Here is a 17,623-nt window from a genome sequence, read left to right as displayed (position 1 = left end):
GAATGGACCAATAGAAATGCTCCAAAATAGTTTGGAAACATTTCTGGTTCCAGTGACTTGCATTAAAAGTAAATAACGTTTTTGGCCTCTCTTGGAAAGTTGCTATTTTGGAGATAGTTGTATTTCGTTGGACAGCAGCAAATATATGTGTGTGTGTGTCTCTGTGTGTCTGTGTCTAGTGGCATGCAAAGTTTACGCCCACCTGGTGTGACAGTTCTGTTTCTGTTTATAGTTAAGCAAGTAAAAATTGCCTGACTTTTAGAAAGATGACACTTTTGTATTATTATTATTTTGTACTAAGATTACTTTATTACCATCTTTTACTGTTTAAAAATATCAAGGGTCAGAAGGAAAAGTTTGGGTAGCTTACATTTATAATATATTCCACCTTAAAAGTGTACATAAATGTATGTTACATCTTAAATACTGCAGTAGTGATGTGCTATAAAGCTAAACTTGTCAACCCTTTCAGAATTTTATATGTTTCTGCATATAGAGGCAATACATATTGTTTGAGTCCTAAAAGTAGATAAAGAGAACCCAATTAAACAAACAAGACAAAATATTATACTAGGTCGTTCATTTATTAAGGAAAATTATTCAGTGTCTGCGGCACGGTGATGTAGTGGTTAGCACTGTCGCCTCACAGCAAGACGATCTGGGTTGGGTTCCCGGTCCGGGTCGTTCTGTGTGGAGTGTGCATGTTCTTCCCGTGCTTGAGTGGGTTTCCTCCGGGTACTCCGGTTTCCTCCCACAGTCTAAACACATGCATGTTAGGTTGATCGATCACTCTAAACTGCCTATAGGTGTGAGTGCGTGAGTGAATGTTGGCCATATGATGGACTGGCGAACTGTCCATGGTGTACCCCGCCTTCACCTGATGACGCTGGGATTGGCTCCAGCCCCCCGTGACCCCGACTAGCGGGATAAAGCGGAAGATGGATGGATGGATTCTCTTTATCTACTTTCAAGACTTCTGGTTTATGCTGTTTTAGAAAAAAATCTAAATATATAATATAATTTGTATATACAATTATATAATGTAAATTAATAAGGTGTCAATCAGCACCATTTTTTGGTTGTTTACTAATTAATGTATTTATTTATTTTCATGTAGGTGTTTCTTCTCAATTAATCCCGAAAGAGACACCAAAGTCCAGTGGAAGAAAAACAAGAAAGTGCTTCCTGTCAATCCCAGAGTCCTCACTCTGATTGCAGACCTTGCCGACTATGAGTGGACCTAGACATAACTTATGGACAGTATGTTAAGGTATAGTGCAAGTTCCATATTGTCGCTGCCCCAAAAATCTCCAAAGTAGTAGGATTTTCAATGTAAGATAATGTAAAGAGGCTTTGTTCCAAGTGATTTTGGAGCATTTCTATAGATCTAATCATCATGAAATTTTCACAGGATATTCTCAAATGATGTAGAAAACTAAAAAGCCACAAAAAAGAAAATACATGTTTTTCTTTGGACAGCGACAATATAGTGCAGTTGTTTTTGTTTTTGTTAAAATCTTACCAAAATGTTCACTGAAAGTTCTGAGAGCTACTGTAAGTGTATACACCTGGCTATTTGCTGTCTGGAGCCAATTCAGATTCAGTTTTATTTTTTGTATTATTTTGTATTTGTTTTATAAGAAGCATACATTTGTTTTCGGGATTTTTATTGGTCATTAAAATGTTAAATACAACTTTTATCTTATGTGTAATTATTTATTTGTGCGATTTTTAATAAGATACATATGTGTTACATAATGAAAAGTAATTGAGAAAACAGGTATTAAGTTGACAGTATGTCATTGAATAGTGTTGCGCATTCATTGTATTTATGAAGACTGTAATACGATTTTATATTACAGATTTTATAGATAGCGTAACCCGATTAACTAACTCATTTAACAGTGAGACACTTTGTTTAATGGGCAAAATTTCTTTAATACATATTAGATAATTACATCACACTTAATTTCACAATAAAACACTTTCATATTTCATGGCCAAACCTTTATTTCTATGGCATTTTAGGGAAATTTATATAGGATAAAGTAATATTTTATGTTACAGACTGTGAATTCATGGCAAAAAACTTAATTTATATGGTTTTTATATAGTATTTTCATGTTAATTTTATGGCAAACAGTGTTTCTTTCTCTGGTAAAAACTTGTATTTATACAGTAAAATATGGAATCAAACTCGAACCTTAACTGTAAAATCAGCAGTACTAATATCTTTTTCTGGAACAGTAGGACACATTGTTCTGTATATATTACAGTAATTTCTGATATTTCAATGGACTTTTACAGTGTATACCTTTTTTATTTGCAGTAAGGTATTGTAAAAAAAGCAGGTATTTAATGTAAAATTTACGGTTGCCTAAAAGTAAACTAATTTATTATACATTACGACCGTTTATTTTACGGTAAAATTCTGGCAACCACAGCTGCCAGTATTTTACCGTAAATTTTACAATATATTTTTTACAGTGTGGTGATTGGTAGTGCTAGCCGGTCGCGGTGGGCTGAGTGAGGATGGGGTGGGGTGGGAGGGTAAAAATATAAATAAATAAATAAATAAATAAAAGGGGCAAATACACAACAAAGTAACCAAAGGAAAACTGTTTCTTTTCTGTTTTTTTTTTTTTTCTGTTGGTTTCATGTTAAGCTGAAAACAGCTGGTTCATGAGATGTTATTTTGCATGCTGGGGATGTTACAGAACTGGAAGCAACAGTTCTTGTACTTTGAAAACGATTACAGGGGTTCTGAGTGGGACATAATACCCTGCTGTAAATGTTTGTGACCATGTGTATATGTATGGGTTAGTCACTCTTCTTAAAAAGTGCCTATTTGTGACTGACGGTTTTGTTGATACTTTTAACTGTAAGGATACTTACCGGCAAAACTGTACCAGCCTCTCATGTTGCCATTTTGACTGTTAACTTATTGTTATAGTCCATGGTTATGTTTCAGATATATTTGCAGTGCTTCTTTTAATAAAAAGTCTAAATTAAAAAAAAAAAATATATATATATATATTTTATTGTTAATGATTATAATGGATGTGAATCGACTGATTTTCTTAAACAAAATGTCCAGAACATTTAAACCACTGTACCACATCCACCCTCAACCTAATTACTATTACCTAATTGGTGAACTACTTTGCAGAAAGCCTTAAGCCTTCAGCAGAGGTGCAAAATTCAGGTCCAGAAAGAAAAAAATCCTTCCCAGTATTTTGTTCCAACAGCCTGGCTTTTCTAGTAAGATCACACCACCAGCAGAGCTGTCCAGGCAGTTGGAACAAAATCCTGGGAAGGATTTTTACTTTCTGGACCTGAATTTTACACCTCTGGCCTTCAGGCACTACATACCACCATCAGGCGTAACATTATGACCACCTCCTTGTTTCTACACTCATTGTCCATTTTATCAGCTCCACTTACTCTATAGGTGCACTGTATAGTTCTACAGTTACAGACTGTAGTCCATCTGTTTCTCTGATACTTTATTAGCCCCCTTTTACCCTGTTCTTCAGTGGTCAGGACCCCCATGAAACCTTACAGAGCAGGTACTATTTGGGTGGTGGATCGGTCTCAGCACTGCAGTAACACTGACATGGTAGTGGTGTGTTAGTGTATGTTGTGCTGGTATGAGTGGATCAGACATAGCAATGGTGGTCACAATGTTATGCCTAATTAGTGTAAATCTTCTTCTTCTTCTTTCGGCTGCTCCCTTTAGGGGTCGCCACAGCGGATCATCTGCCTCCATCTTGCCCCATCCACTGCCTCCTCTACTTTTACACCAACCATCTCCATGTCCACAAATTATTATTATTAATATTATCATTATGAACAGATCTTCATCAATATTATTATAGTGGTATATTAAAGGTTTTACACAGTCCTTAAAACCTATTAACAACCAGGAATTTGATGCTGTTAAATGTTTCAACCAACAAGGACACACAGATTTGATGGGTATAAACCAATGACATCACCAAATACAATATATTTACAAAACTCCCTACCTCCAGAACAGTATATGAAATACACTCAGAAACAGAAAGCAAATATGTGTAAATCCACTTTGACCTGTATTTCCACCAAAACAGTACAAGACATGAGGCAGACCAGTGTTGCATTTCTAGTTAGATGAGAGAAACAGACTAAACAATGACCTATCCCTGAATTTGTATTTGAGCATTTATTTTACCTGGACAGCACAGTGTCTGTTTATTTACATTAGCTTTTATTTGATTTTGAGACATTCAGGAGGTCTAGGAGGTTAATTAGGAAATGGTACCTCCCAGTACCATTTTGCGCCTTGGTATCAATTCAGCACATCATGGAAAAGTATGTCACATAATCTTTGTTGTAGTTGCCAAGATTGAAATTCAATGTCCAGAATTGTTGTAGAACACCAAACACACAATGTGGTCCAAGCTGAATAAAGAATATAAATTCTTCATGGAAGAATCCCTTCACAGCTATCGCTAATGGCTACAGACATAAAACGATGGATAGGTGAAAATCCATCAGCTAAAACCCATAAAAGCTGGAGAGCCTGCTAACTATACACTAGTTGGCAAAAAGGTAAACAAGCACACATACTGACGGTGCCACATAGTCAGTGCCTGTATCTCCACTGTACTGTAGATATTCTTTTTACAACTACTGGGTCCAGTGAAAGAAAATCAAACTATTCCACTGAAAGTGGCTGCAGCACCAACTTTAAAGAGCAAACTGCCTTCCTGGTAATGTTAGTGAAATGGTGACAGTGAAATGTTTACCTGCATGTAAACGTGGCTAATGTCAGCTTTTTTGCTTTGAGCACCTGGGTGTGCTGAAAATGCCTGTATTGTAAATGCTTGTTAAGCATTTCTGAACCTCTTTCTGGTCTGATGCACATTTCTGCTTTAGACAGTTTCCATAAAAGCAATTTTGCATAATCTTTCATTCATACAAAAATTCAACATGGTGGAGCATGAAATTAACATTTGAACATACTTTTGGGTCTTTAATTATTATAATGAATGTGGATTAGATTATCTCTGGCTCCACTGTAGTGTTAACTGAAATGCAGACATTGTAAAATGCAGGGGCATCACTAGAGGTTAAGCCTGTACTAGTGGGGTCTGGGGTACAGTCCCTGAAGAGAATTATTTAAATGGCCCCAAAATATTTATAATGCACTTTTAGAGCAGCAACAGCCAGAAAATGTCAAGTACAGTCAGTACAAGTTAAGTATATTAAAAATGGTTATTTGGTCAAATTGACACTCAGGAGATTTGTATCTTTACAGTTTATATTGAGCACAGAGCTGGTATAATAAACACAATACTCATCCACTTATAACAGGCACAAATCAAAAGGTACTAAAGTCAAGCAATGCTGTTTCTTCTCCCTTAGACAAGCTGCAAGGGTCTAAATACACTGCTCAAAAAAATAAAGGGAACACTCAAATAACATCCTAGATCTGAATGAATGAAATATTCTCATTGAATACTTTGTTCTGTACAAAGTTGAATGTGCTGACAACAAAATCACACAAAAATCATCAATGGAAATCAAATTTATTAACCAATGGAGGCCTGGATTTGGAGTCACACACAAAATTAAAGTGGAAAAACACACTACAGGCTGATCCAACTTTGATGTGATGTCCTTAAAACAAGTCAAAATGAGGCTCAGTATTGTGTGTGACCTCCATGTGCCTGTATGACCTCCCTACAACGGCTGGGCATGCTCCTGATGAGGTGGCAGATGGTCTCCTCTGGGGAACGGGCGGGCCAGTCCATAGCTTCAATGCCTTCATCTTGCAGGAACTGCTGACACACTCCAACCCCACATGAGGTCTAGCATTATCCTGCATTAGGAGGAACCCAGGGCCAACCGCACCAGCATATGATCTCACAAGAGGTCTGAGGATCTCATCTCGGTACCTAATGACAGTCAGGCTAACTCTGGCGAGCACATGGAGGGCTGTGCGGTCCTCCAAAGAAATGCCACCCCACACCATTACTGACCCACTTCCAAACCGGTCATGTTGAAGGATGTTGCAGGCAGCAGATCGCTCTCCACGGCGTCTCCAGACTCCGTCACGTCTGTCACATGTGCTCAGTGTGAACCTGCTTTCATCTGTGAAGAGCACAGGGCACCAGTGGCAAATTTGCCAATCCTGGTGTTCTCTGGCAAATGCCAAGCGTCCTGCACGGTGTTGGGCTGTGAGCACAACCCCCATCTGTGGACGTCGGGCCCTCATACCATCCTCATGGAGTCGGTTTCTAACCGTTTGTGCAGACACATGCACATTTGTGGCCTTCTGGAGGTCATTTTGCAGGGCTCTGGCAGTGCTCCTCCTGTTCCTCCTTGCACAAAGGCGGAGGTAGCGGTCCTGCTGTTGGGTTGTTGCCCTCCTACGTCTCCTGCCAGTGCCTCCAGCCTTTGGACACTACGCTGACAGACACAGCCAACCTTCTTTCCACAGCTCGCATTGATGTGCCATCCTGGATGAGCTGCACTACCTGAGCCACTTGTGTGGGTTGTAGAGCCTGTCTAATTCTACCACGAGTGTGAAAGCACCACCAACGTTCAAAAGAAATCAAAACATACTGAGGTACTGAGAAGTGGTCTGTGGTCCCCACCTGCAGAACCACTCCTTTATTGAGTGTCTTGCTAATTGCCTATGATTTCCACCTGTTGTCTATTCCATTTGCATAACAGCTGTGAAATTGATTGTCAATCAGTGTTGCTTCCTAAGTGGACAGTTTGTTTAAGTCTTCCCTTTATTTTTTTGAGCAGTGTATATTATTCAAACACACAGATTACAGATTCGTTCAGTCTTGGTTCAATCAGAAATTTTGCTCTGCAGACATGTTAATAAGCTAGGTAACAGAATTTTCATGGTCATGGTGACAAATATTACATTTTCTCCCATAAATTAAACCAAATTCAGTTTTAATTTAAACAGAAGCTTGAACAACTCTCCCTGGCTTTCTTCATCATCACTAACCTCCTTCAAAGCTGCTCCTTCAGTCCTGTCAGTCTCCATCAGCTTCTCTCCCTCTCCTCCTGTGTTTAGTAATACGGTTTTTATTAACCTCAAATTTACAAGAACTCACAGACATAATGATCAATTGATAACGGGTTTTTTTGTTGTTGTTCTTGTTTTAACTGGTAAAAATCTCACCTGACTGGATTTGACGGAGCTGCTGCCTCTGAATTTTCAACTACAGGTTGAGGAATTGAGGGGCATAAAACAGGGTTATGATGACCTTTTAATAAAAAGCTGAACCCGCTTATTGTTTGAATTTTCCACCTTAAACGCCGCAGCAGCTTCATTCTGGCGCCTCGCAGCGGGAAAACTCGGAACAACAGCCTGACGAACAGGCAGCGACTCCAGCCTCGTCCTTCCCACCGACATGACCTAACTGTAAACAATATACGGTGAATAATGGTGTCACTGTTTCCAAATACTGAAGAGAAATTTAAAAACCAAGAATATAAAGAGCTCTCAATAACGCTGTTCCTGTCCTTGTTCCTTCACGCTCTCACACTCACTATAAAGTGAGGTTAAACTAGTTAACTTAGCTAATGTTAGCGTTAGCCTAGCCTCTTTTTACCTCACTTAACCCCTGAAGTTAGCTGCCCAAACAACCGAGTAAAAAACAGAAAACCAGCTACACTGACCCTAATTCGCCACAAATCCATACTGTAGGCGGATATTCACACTGTTTCACTCTGCATATTAAAATAAGGTCTCATTTTTATTTTAGCGAGCTTTTAGCCAAAATCCTGTCTTCAGTTCGGTTACAGCTTTACTTTGCAGCGCGTAAACAGAGCCCCTCCCCCAGGCCTGATATGATTGGCTCACAACGTATGAGGTCTGATGTGATTGGTTGAACGATAGGTTAATCAATCTCTGGCAGTCGCGCTCTGCTATTACAGTTTATCGTGACAGAGAATAAGCATGTAGATGATTTGGACTGTAAATGTACATTTACTTAGAAGGGCTAAATAACACATAACATTGATCTAGCAAAGCCCATGGTAAAATATATACAAGCAGCTTTCAGGGGTTGCTAACACAATGCCATGTTGCTCCCAGAGGAACTCGGAGCAGCCAGGACCCAGATTTTGCCTTTAAACGCCTGCCACCGGGAGTGAGGTGCTCAAGTACAAGTGGACCATTTGAAGAAGCCTGAAGAAGCTCTCCATTCACTTCCATTCATTTCTTTCTGATTTCAGTCCAATAATAAAGGCACATGTGAGCCGTTTTAGGACCTGTCCTTTTCTACAAGCCGTGGACTGTCAGTCATTTCATCATCGAGCGTCACTTTATAGCTTCAAAATAAAAGTTTATCGTGACAGTACAGAAAAGGACGATACATCTGTGATTAGCTAGTAGACGTTCCTTAATTAAGTAAATGTATAATATCAGCGTACATGCAATCATAATATCAAGGCAATAATAATAAAGTGGATTTTCAGTAATTCAGTAAAGTATGGATTTAATTTGATGTAGGCTTTATTTTGAATGTATAATATAATAATAATAATAATAATACCTATTTACTTTTTATATATTTTTATTTTTGTCATTGTAAAACAAATAAATTATATTATTGATTAACATATTCATTAAATAATACTAATTTAATTAAAGATCTTGAGACTTTTATTTTATTGTTATAATGTGTTTGATCATTATTAGGAAGTAGTCAACTAAAACTGCTTATATAGTGAAAGAGAACCGCTGAATGGTTACGAATTGTTGGGCAGCTTCTATAAATAGTTAATGTACATGCTTCAGATTTGCGTCATTACAGCTATATATATATATATATATACACATACATATATATATATGGGAGCAGCCAACCAACCAGTGGCATGAGGCACTGCTGGACCTGTCGCTGCCACCAAAGGGAGACACAGAGCGGCCACTCACAATCACTTACAATTGGCACTACCTGTGCGAGCCAACCCAAAGGGTAATTCCACCGACTTTTCAACAGTTTTACATAATTACATTGTTAAGATGTAAACAACGTGATTTTGAACGATGCTTTTTTCTAGAGAAACCTGCCAAGTGAGAGTTGTTCACAGTGGTAGTGATAGGAACCAGATGGCTGTACAGTTTATTGCCTCTGAAAGCTTCGTCATAGAAAGGTATCACACGAAGTGGTTAGATTATATGCTGCCTGATGAGTGACACATTGTTTTGATATTTTTGTGCTAAGGTTTTAGCCTATAGTGTATTTTAGTCTGTTTATTTTAATTAACTAATGCAGAGGGGTAACTGTAGAGTGTTGTAAAGCAAAATATTCCTTAAAGGAAACTCTTTTTTTTCAGATTTATGACTATTTTACCTATAAAAACTCAGAAGACACATGTAGGCTCACTTATGGTTTTGGACACTAGATAAAATGGCTACATTTGTGTTGTGGACATCATGACTTCTGGTTCCATTCACCACCACTGTCTGTACAAGAAATCAAAGTTTCTGTATAATTAACCATTTCACAACAAGCTCTGAATGCTCTGAATAACTCTGTTTATACCGCAAGTTGCGAATTATTCATACAGTTTGTCAAAATTGGTGGAATTCCCCTTTAAGGACAGCTGTCCTCGCAGCCATACTTTGTGGATAAGATTGGACACCGCTGCTTTAAATGAATGATTCTTTTAATCGATGTGTTTTTTTGAGTTGAATAAAACTAGTTTAATTGCTTGTTACCACATGGATCAATTTTCAGTGGCTTAGCAACACTTAGTACTAGTATTTTTTGGATTCTATTTTTCAACTTGGCTAAAAATCACAGCTCATAAACACGTTTCCTAGCCATCTAAGAGTCTTTCTAATCTGGTTTTAGGAGTTTTCTTCTGCTTTTCTGGGCTTGCATGCACAGCATACATCCTTTCACCTAGAAAATCTAGTCAAGAGTTGACTTGGTTCTGAGCAAGAGACAGCCTCATGACTGGAAGGTCGCTGGTTTGATCCCCAGAGCCGATAGCATGTGACTGAGGACCCATATTCCTCAAACCATTCCTGAGTAATGGTGACAGTGGTGGCATGCTGCATTACTAGATTACTAGATAGACTGGAAAACCTTGCAGAGGTAACAAGAATAGCTCTTTCCTGGTTCAGGTCTTACCTCACTGATCGCTATCAGTTTGTTAATCATCTGTCCTTGCAAAAGTAAAGTATGGTGTTCCACATGGCTTTGTTTTAGGACCTATATTATTCACAATATATATGCTACCACTGGGCACCATCAGAAAACACAGCATAAATTTCCTCTGACGGTGTTATGCAGAACCGGGTGATAAAATTAAACTTTGATTGAGGACTATATAAAAGACATAAAAGACTGGATGTCAAGTAACTTTCTCCTACTTAACTAAGATAAAACAGGGGTCCTGCCTCCTGGTCCAAAAGCAGCTAGAAACAAACTGTTTAATTTTGGACTTAAACTTAACGATTTCTCAGTTGCATCAGGTTCATCTGTAAAAAATCTTGGTGTCATGATAGACCCTGATCTGTTCTTCGACACACATATAACATATTACTAGAACAGCCTTTCTGCATCTCTGCTTCTTCTTCTTCTTTCGGCTGCTCCCTTTAGGGGTCGCCACAGCGGATCATCTGCCTCCATCTTGCCCTTTCTGCATCTCTGCAATATTGCTAGATTAAGAAATGCATTATCTCCACAGGATGCAGAAAAGTTAGGTCATGCATTTATTACTTCACGCCTAGATTACTGTAATGCCCTGCTGTCTGGATGTCCCAGCAAAAGCTTTAACAAGCTTCAGTCCAGAGTACTTACAAGAACCAGAAAGTTTGACCATATCAGCGCATATATCCTGTGCGTCTGATGCTGTTGCTTCTTCTGCCTTGATCGGGTGCCCAATGCTCGCCAGTCTTCTGGATTAACCACTATTGAGCTTCATGCTGTGCAGACCTCACCCTCAGGAACTTACCCTGTTACTGCTGCTGCTACATAAACTAACACTAATCAGATTAACCACTGCTCCACCTGTTTTCCCTGCTTTATTCTATAATATAATATAATACTTTATACTAACACTGTTTGCTATCTGGTGTCGACTACAGGAGGTAGACTCCTTCTGAGTCTTGGTTCCTCACAAGGTTTCTTCCTTTTCCTCTTAGGGGGTTTTTCCTTGTCACTGTCTCCATTGGCGACGCTCATGAGGTCTTGGACCCAGATTTTCTGTAACGCTGCTTTATGACAACACCTGTTATAAAAGCACTATATACAGTTATGTGCAAAATAATAGCAGTCTAACATCACTAATACGTGTAATTACTGATTTTGGCAGAAAAGATAATACAACATGGGTAGAAATTCATGGCTAAGTACAGCCAATCAACAGGCAACCAACAGAATCAACAGTCATGATATGCACGCTGTATAATTGGTTGTAATTTACTCATTTAATGAAAGGGTCATGTTCAAATTAATAGCAGTGTGGAGTTCAATTAGTGAGGTCATTCATTCTGTGAAGAAACAGGTGTCAATTATGGACCTTATTTAAAGAAAGAGGCTCTCAAGAGGCGCAACCGTCTAAGCGTTGGCCCTGTCATCAGGAGATCGTGAGTTCGATCCCTGGTGATACTACAGCCATCTGTAGCCGGGAGTCCAAGAGAGCACAACTGGCCTTACTCTCTCTGGGTGGGTAGGATGGCCCCTCTTCTCCCCCCATCAGTCAACGCAATGCTAGTCAGCGCAGGCGTCTGTTAGCTGACATAACAGATCTGGCGGTTGGCGCATTACTCAGAGCATATTCAGCTGTCCCGTGATGTTGTTTGAGCGGCAGTTCGTAAAGATGCGGTGGTTGGTTTCACAGGTCTCGGAAGAAGCCTGTGTTAGCCTTCACCCTCCTAGAACTGGGAGTACTGTGTGACTGGGGGAGTCCTAAGTAGCGGATGGTATTGGAAACAACTCAATTGGCGAGGAAATTGGGTAAAAAAAAAAAAAAAGGAGGGCAGTAAATGTTGTACCTGCTGGTTTTAGCCCTTGCTCAGTGAGCAAAATATGTCGTTCCAGACATTGTACCAAAAGAATAAGAACTTTGACCAAGAAGTTGATTGGAGAGGGGAAAACATATAAAGAAGTGCAGAAAATAATTGGCTGCTGAGCTAAAATGGTCTCAAATGCTTTAAAATGGCAAACAAAACCCGAAACATGTGGTAGGAAAAGAAATACTACCATCCGCATAGATCATAGAATAACAAGAATGGCAAAGAAGCATCCAGTGATCAGCTCTAGGGAAATCAAAGAAGATCTTCAGTTACCTGTGAGTACTGCAGCAATCAGAAGATGCCCATGTGAAGCCAAACTATTTGCAGGAAACCCTCGTAAAGTACCACTGCTGAGAAAAAGACGTGTTAAAAAGGTTACAGTTTGCCAAAGCGCACATTGGCTGGCTTAAAGAGTGCAACATAAAAAGTGGTGCAGCATTCTATGGGCAGATGAGAGCAAGATTGCTCTTATTGGGTCTAAAGGCTACAGTTTGCGAGACGACCCATAAACACTGAATTCATGCCACGGTACACTGTGAAGACTGTAAAACATGGAGGTGCGAGCATAATGGTTTGGGGATGTTTCTCAAACTTTGGAGTCGAGCTCATTTATTGCAAGCCAGGCACCATGGACCAGTTTGAATATATCAAAATACTGGAAGAGGTCATGTTGCCTTATGCTGAAGAAGAAATGCCCTTGAAATCAATGTTTCAGCAGGACAACAACCCCAAACACAACAGCAAGCAAGCAACATCCTGATTCCAGACCAACAAGATTGATGTTATGAAGTGACCAGCCCAATCCCCAGACCTCAATCCATTTGAGAGTTTGTGGAGTAACATCAAAAATGTTGTTTTTGATGCAAAACCCAAAAATGCAGAAAAACTGTGGAATGTAGTCCAGTCAGCTTGGACAGGAATATCTGTTTGCAGGTGTCAGATGTTAGTTGACTCCATGCCACACAGATATAAAGCAGTTATCATAAATAAAGATTATACACCCAAATATTAGTTCAGTGACTAACAGAAAAGCTAAATCTGTAAACAAATTTCAGTTTCTACCGTAAATATACAAGTAGAATATAAAAATATAAAAAAATGCATACACAGCTATTTTTTGAACAGCCTATTAATCTTTTTTCTTCATTTCCAGTTTAAAAATTGATACTTTTGTTCATGTTTTCATTTGGAATTGAATGTGCAGTGCTCTCAGTGCCTTTATGTATAAGGAAATAATTGCTATTATGAGGATTAAGCTTTTTCTCAGTATGTTTTAAACACACTGCTATTATTTTTCACATATCTGTAAATAAACTTTGCTAGCTTGCATTATACTAACAGCATGGACTGCCATCAGGAAATACCATTGCCACACTTGCACTCCCTCCACCATGCTTGTTTTCTTCCCACAGTGCATCCTGTTGCAGTGTTGCCAGGTAAACACTCCACCCATGTGATGTAAAAGAAAATATGACTCATCAAACTAGACCAACTTCTGCCATTGCTCCGAGGTCCAGTTCCGACGCTCACATGCCCGTTGTATGCATTGTGCCACATTCCTTCCATAACATCACTAAAAACTAAAAAGAGTAGCCTTTCTGGTGGTTTGGCTGGAGTAGTCTTCATTGTGCTTGTGCATCCATGAGCCTTGGGTGCCAAACATGCTGTAGCTGGATCATGGTTTGTCCCTCCTAGATCCACCATCGGTAGGTACTCACTCGCTGAGCAGGAGCAACGTTTCAGAGACGACACTGATTTGGTGCTCAGGGGCCGAAATGACAACAGCTTTCTTAAGAAAAAGCTTGCAAAGCTTCCTAAGACAAACAATAAGAAGTTCACAAGAATGTTATTAAATGTAATTCAAATGTAATTAAATGTAAAAGAAGTTCTCAAATATTATCTTAAGACAATCTTAACTATTTTCTTAAGATTTTCTTAAGTACATCTTCGTTGTCTTCTTATGTAAACTGTGGTGCATTTTACAGCTTACGATAAACATTTTAAGTTTTTATTAACTGTTAGTTCCTATATTTAATCCTCTCAGAGGAGCAAAAGGGAGAAAGTACATCAAACTACGTGCAAACAAGAACTACATGTGATGCAGGAAGAAACAGCCAACAGGAAAAACATCTCCTTAGAAAATATGATAATTGTCGGGTGACAACAGAAAGCAAGAGGAGAGGCAGGAGCAGAGACAGCTTCCGTGTTTCGTAAATTTAGATGCTCACCTTGTGAACTGTTACAGCCTACAGTGTTACAGTGTCTGTCGTAAGATACTTTTGCGAATCTGTCCCCAGTCTTTTCTCTTCTTTTTTTAAGGCATGAATAATTTAATTGTAAGTAAATTGATTCTGATACAGTGTTGGTACCAGGTAACTATACAGGGCCCAAGTACTTAGTAGGCATCTTAAAATGCATACAAAGTTCAACAAGGTTGTAGAACATGAAGAATGAAATCATAGTACTGTTAACCCCTTAAATGGTTTTAAAAAAATTTTATTACACATTCCCATCATTTAAGAATGGCCAAACCTTTTTAATGCCCTTGCAGTTACTCAGTAATAAGCATTAGTGTGTAACAAGCTTGGGAGTTTAAGGGGTTATTGCTCAGGTTGAAGTTATAATTAAATGTGTAACTATTGGTTAATCTGGCGATCAAATCTCAAGACAGGTAAGTTTGCAAAAATGACTGTGAATCGGATTATCATAAGATAAGATAAGATGCCTTTATTGTCATTGCACAGTGTACAACAAAATTGAGCAGCAATCCAACTGCGCTTTACACACAAAATAATTAAACATAAGGCTAAAATATATAAAGTTCAGATTTAAGTAAAACAGTATAAAATAGGGCGGCACGGTGACGCGGTGGGTAGCACTTTTGGCTCACAGCGAGGAGGGCCTGGGTTTGATTCCCCGGCCGGGTGACCGGGGTCATCTCTGTGTGGAGTTTGCATGTTCTCCCCGTGTCTGAGTGGGTTTCCTCTGGGTTCTCGGACATGCAGTCCGGCCAATTGGACATGCTACATTTCCCCTAGGTGTGAGTGATTGTGTTTGTCTGTCTATCTGCCCTGTGATGGACTGGCTGGGATGGGCTCCAGCACCCACCTGTGACCCTGAGGGAGAAGTGGCTTAGAAAATGTGTATGTATAAAATAGTATAAAAATATCATTGATTATTACATTTCACTGGTCAGTCTGGTAATCATGTTTCACAGAACATCAGGACAAGCACACAAGTTCACTGGATTTAAAAAAAAAAAAAAAAACTCCAATCAAAAACTCTTGACAGGTTCTGGTGAGGTAGGAATGCAGAACCAGCATTCAGCAGCGAGAGAATTACAGGAAATTCTACACCAGGAATGAGAAAGTGTCAACACATGAACACGAGGAAGTAGCCTGGTGGAATAAATAAATGCAGAAAAACAAACAAAACATCTCACTTAAAACTCTTGATAATTGTTTGTCCTGTTGTCTGAGCTGCTTGAAACGGCTTAGAAGTACAAAAGTCGGTTCCCTGAGAATAAAATAAACAAGATGTATCTTCCTGCTATATCTGTATATAGGATATCTGTATCCTGCTGTATTATGATGGAAGAAATCCGTCATTCCTGTTTTCACAGTTTAGTTTCACATTTACATTTCATGACATTTAGCAGACGCCTTATTAAATCATAGTATACACTCTTTGGAAAGATAAAGTGAGTAAAGACTGTGGTTCTTTTGAGAACTGATGTAAATTAAAGATTCTCAAAATTAAAATGCCATGTATTATACAGGATAGATCATAAATAAGGCCTAAGCACATTGGAGCAAGTGCCCTAAAACAAGCTTCCTCAGTAGGGCGTAAGAGAGAAGACAGATACTTTATAGGGAGCGAGTGGACTTGTGAACCTTTCAAGGCCAAAAAGCCGAGGTGGAAAAGTACCAGCATGCGCTTGGCACAATGTTTTTTTAAAAAGGATTCAGACTAGACCTGGAGATAATGGTTCAAATAAGACCCTGAAAGGGTTAACTCTGCTCTAACTCTGCTCTAAGCAGATTTTGCAGCAAGTATAGCTGCTGTCCTTGGCAGAAAACATTCCGTCCAGAACCATTTGTTCCCTTTTGTAGGTAAGATTATCGTACACAGAGCAGAAGCCCCCCTCCCTTGGGCAGTTCCGGTGGTCCGTGAGTGTGTTTCTGTCAGCTTAGCATTTTATGACTGTTAGACAACTTATTTGGGTCCACCCTGTTTGCTTGTACGCAACAGGGCAGGACGTGTTTGTATAAAAGAAGGAGTGCCCTTCTTTCTGTGTGCAGAAGACTTAATAAACTCTTTGACTGATTACGAGAGTGGTTCTGTCTTCCTGCACCGGGCATGCTCGCTGAGACTGAGAGATTCTAACAGGACAGGTGTAATCCGCTCTCTGGTTCCTCTTCCACAAACGGACTAAAATTGGCCGGTCTGTACAGACCCTATTTCATAGACATATGAAGGTCAATTTGGATATAATGGTGGTTTTGTGAAACCAGGAGATGACAAAAAGAGGTGGGGCGATGTCACCCCACCTTCACCGAGGGTATAAAACATGTGTACAAATTCTGTATATTTGGGAGTGTCATCCAACGGCCTTTGGAAAACATTCTCCATGCTCAAGAAATAAAGGACCTGCACTTCTGAATTCTTCTCGTATTTCTTAGTTCGTTCGATTCTTTTTATTTTCTTTCAACAAACAAATTGAATTAGTTTTATTTTACAAACCATAGATAGAACTTAGGCTTGGTGGTCAAACAAGTGTCGAGGAACGACAGAACCCTGAACCTTCAAAGAATAATTTGCGTGCTTAAATGGTTCTTTGCATGGCAAAAATGTTCTATGTAGTGTGATTATAGAACCATTTTCAAAAACAACACATTTCCATCAATCCATGCAAAGAACCATTTGAGCTTGCAGACTGTTCCTTAACCTCTTATGCTTGTGGGTATATTTTGTTTTTTCTGAATGTACGTGACCAAACCTTTGGCAAATTATTCTGTAACTCCATCCATTTTCTAAGCCGCTTCTCCGTCAGGGTCACAGGGGGATGCTGGAGCCTATCCCAGCAGTCTTTGGGCGGAAGGCAGGATACACCCTGGACAGGTCGCCAGTCCATCGCAGGGCAGACAGTCACACACACACACACACACACACACACACACACACACACACACACACACACACCCCTAGGGGCAATTTAGCACGTCCAATTGGCCTGACTGCATGTCTTTGGGGGAGGAAACCGGAGAACCCAGAGGAAACCCATGCAGACACAGGGAGAACATGCAAACTCCACACAGAGAGGACCCTGGCCGCCCAGTCGGGGAATCGAACCCAGGCCCTCCTCGCTGTGAGGCGATAGCGCTACCCACTACGCCACCGTGCCGCCCTTAAAAAATATGGAGCGCTTCACGGATTTGCAGGGGCCATGCTAATCTTCTCTGTATCGATCCAATTTTAGTATATGTGCTGCCGTAGCAAGCACTTATTCTGTAACTGCGTGAAATAAATGTAGATTTTTATTTTATTTATTTTTTGTAAAAGCTCCCCTCAAATAAA

At 39.5% G+C, this 17,623-nt stretch overlaps 1 pseudogene; it reads right to left on the bottom strand.

Moving 5' to 3' along the window:
* Positions 1-17,457: 17,457 nt before the first annotated feature.
* LOC119263143 lies at positions 17,458-17,549 on the bottom strand (annotated as a pseudogene).
* Positions 17,550-17,623: the final 74 nt, after the last annotated feature.

The sequence above is a fragment of the Pygocentrus nattereri genome, chromosome 3 (genome assembly GCF_015220715.1).
Source record: "Pygocentrus nattereri isolate fPygNat1 chromosome 3, fPygNat1.pri, whole genome shotgun sequence".
In the NCBI taxonomy this organism is placed as follows: Eukaryota; Metazoa; Chordata; class Actinopteri; order Characiformes; family Serrasalmidae; genus Pygocentrus; species Pygocentrus nattereri.
This window is presented reverse-complemented; position numbering and strand designations above follow the sequence as displayed.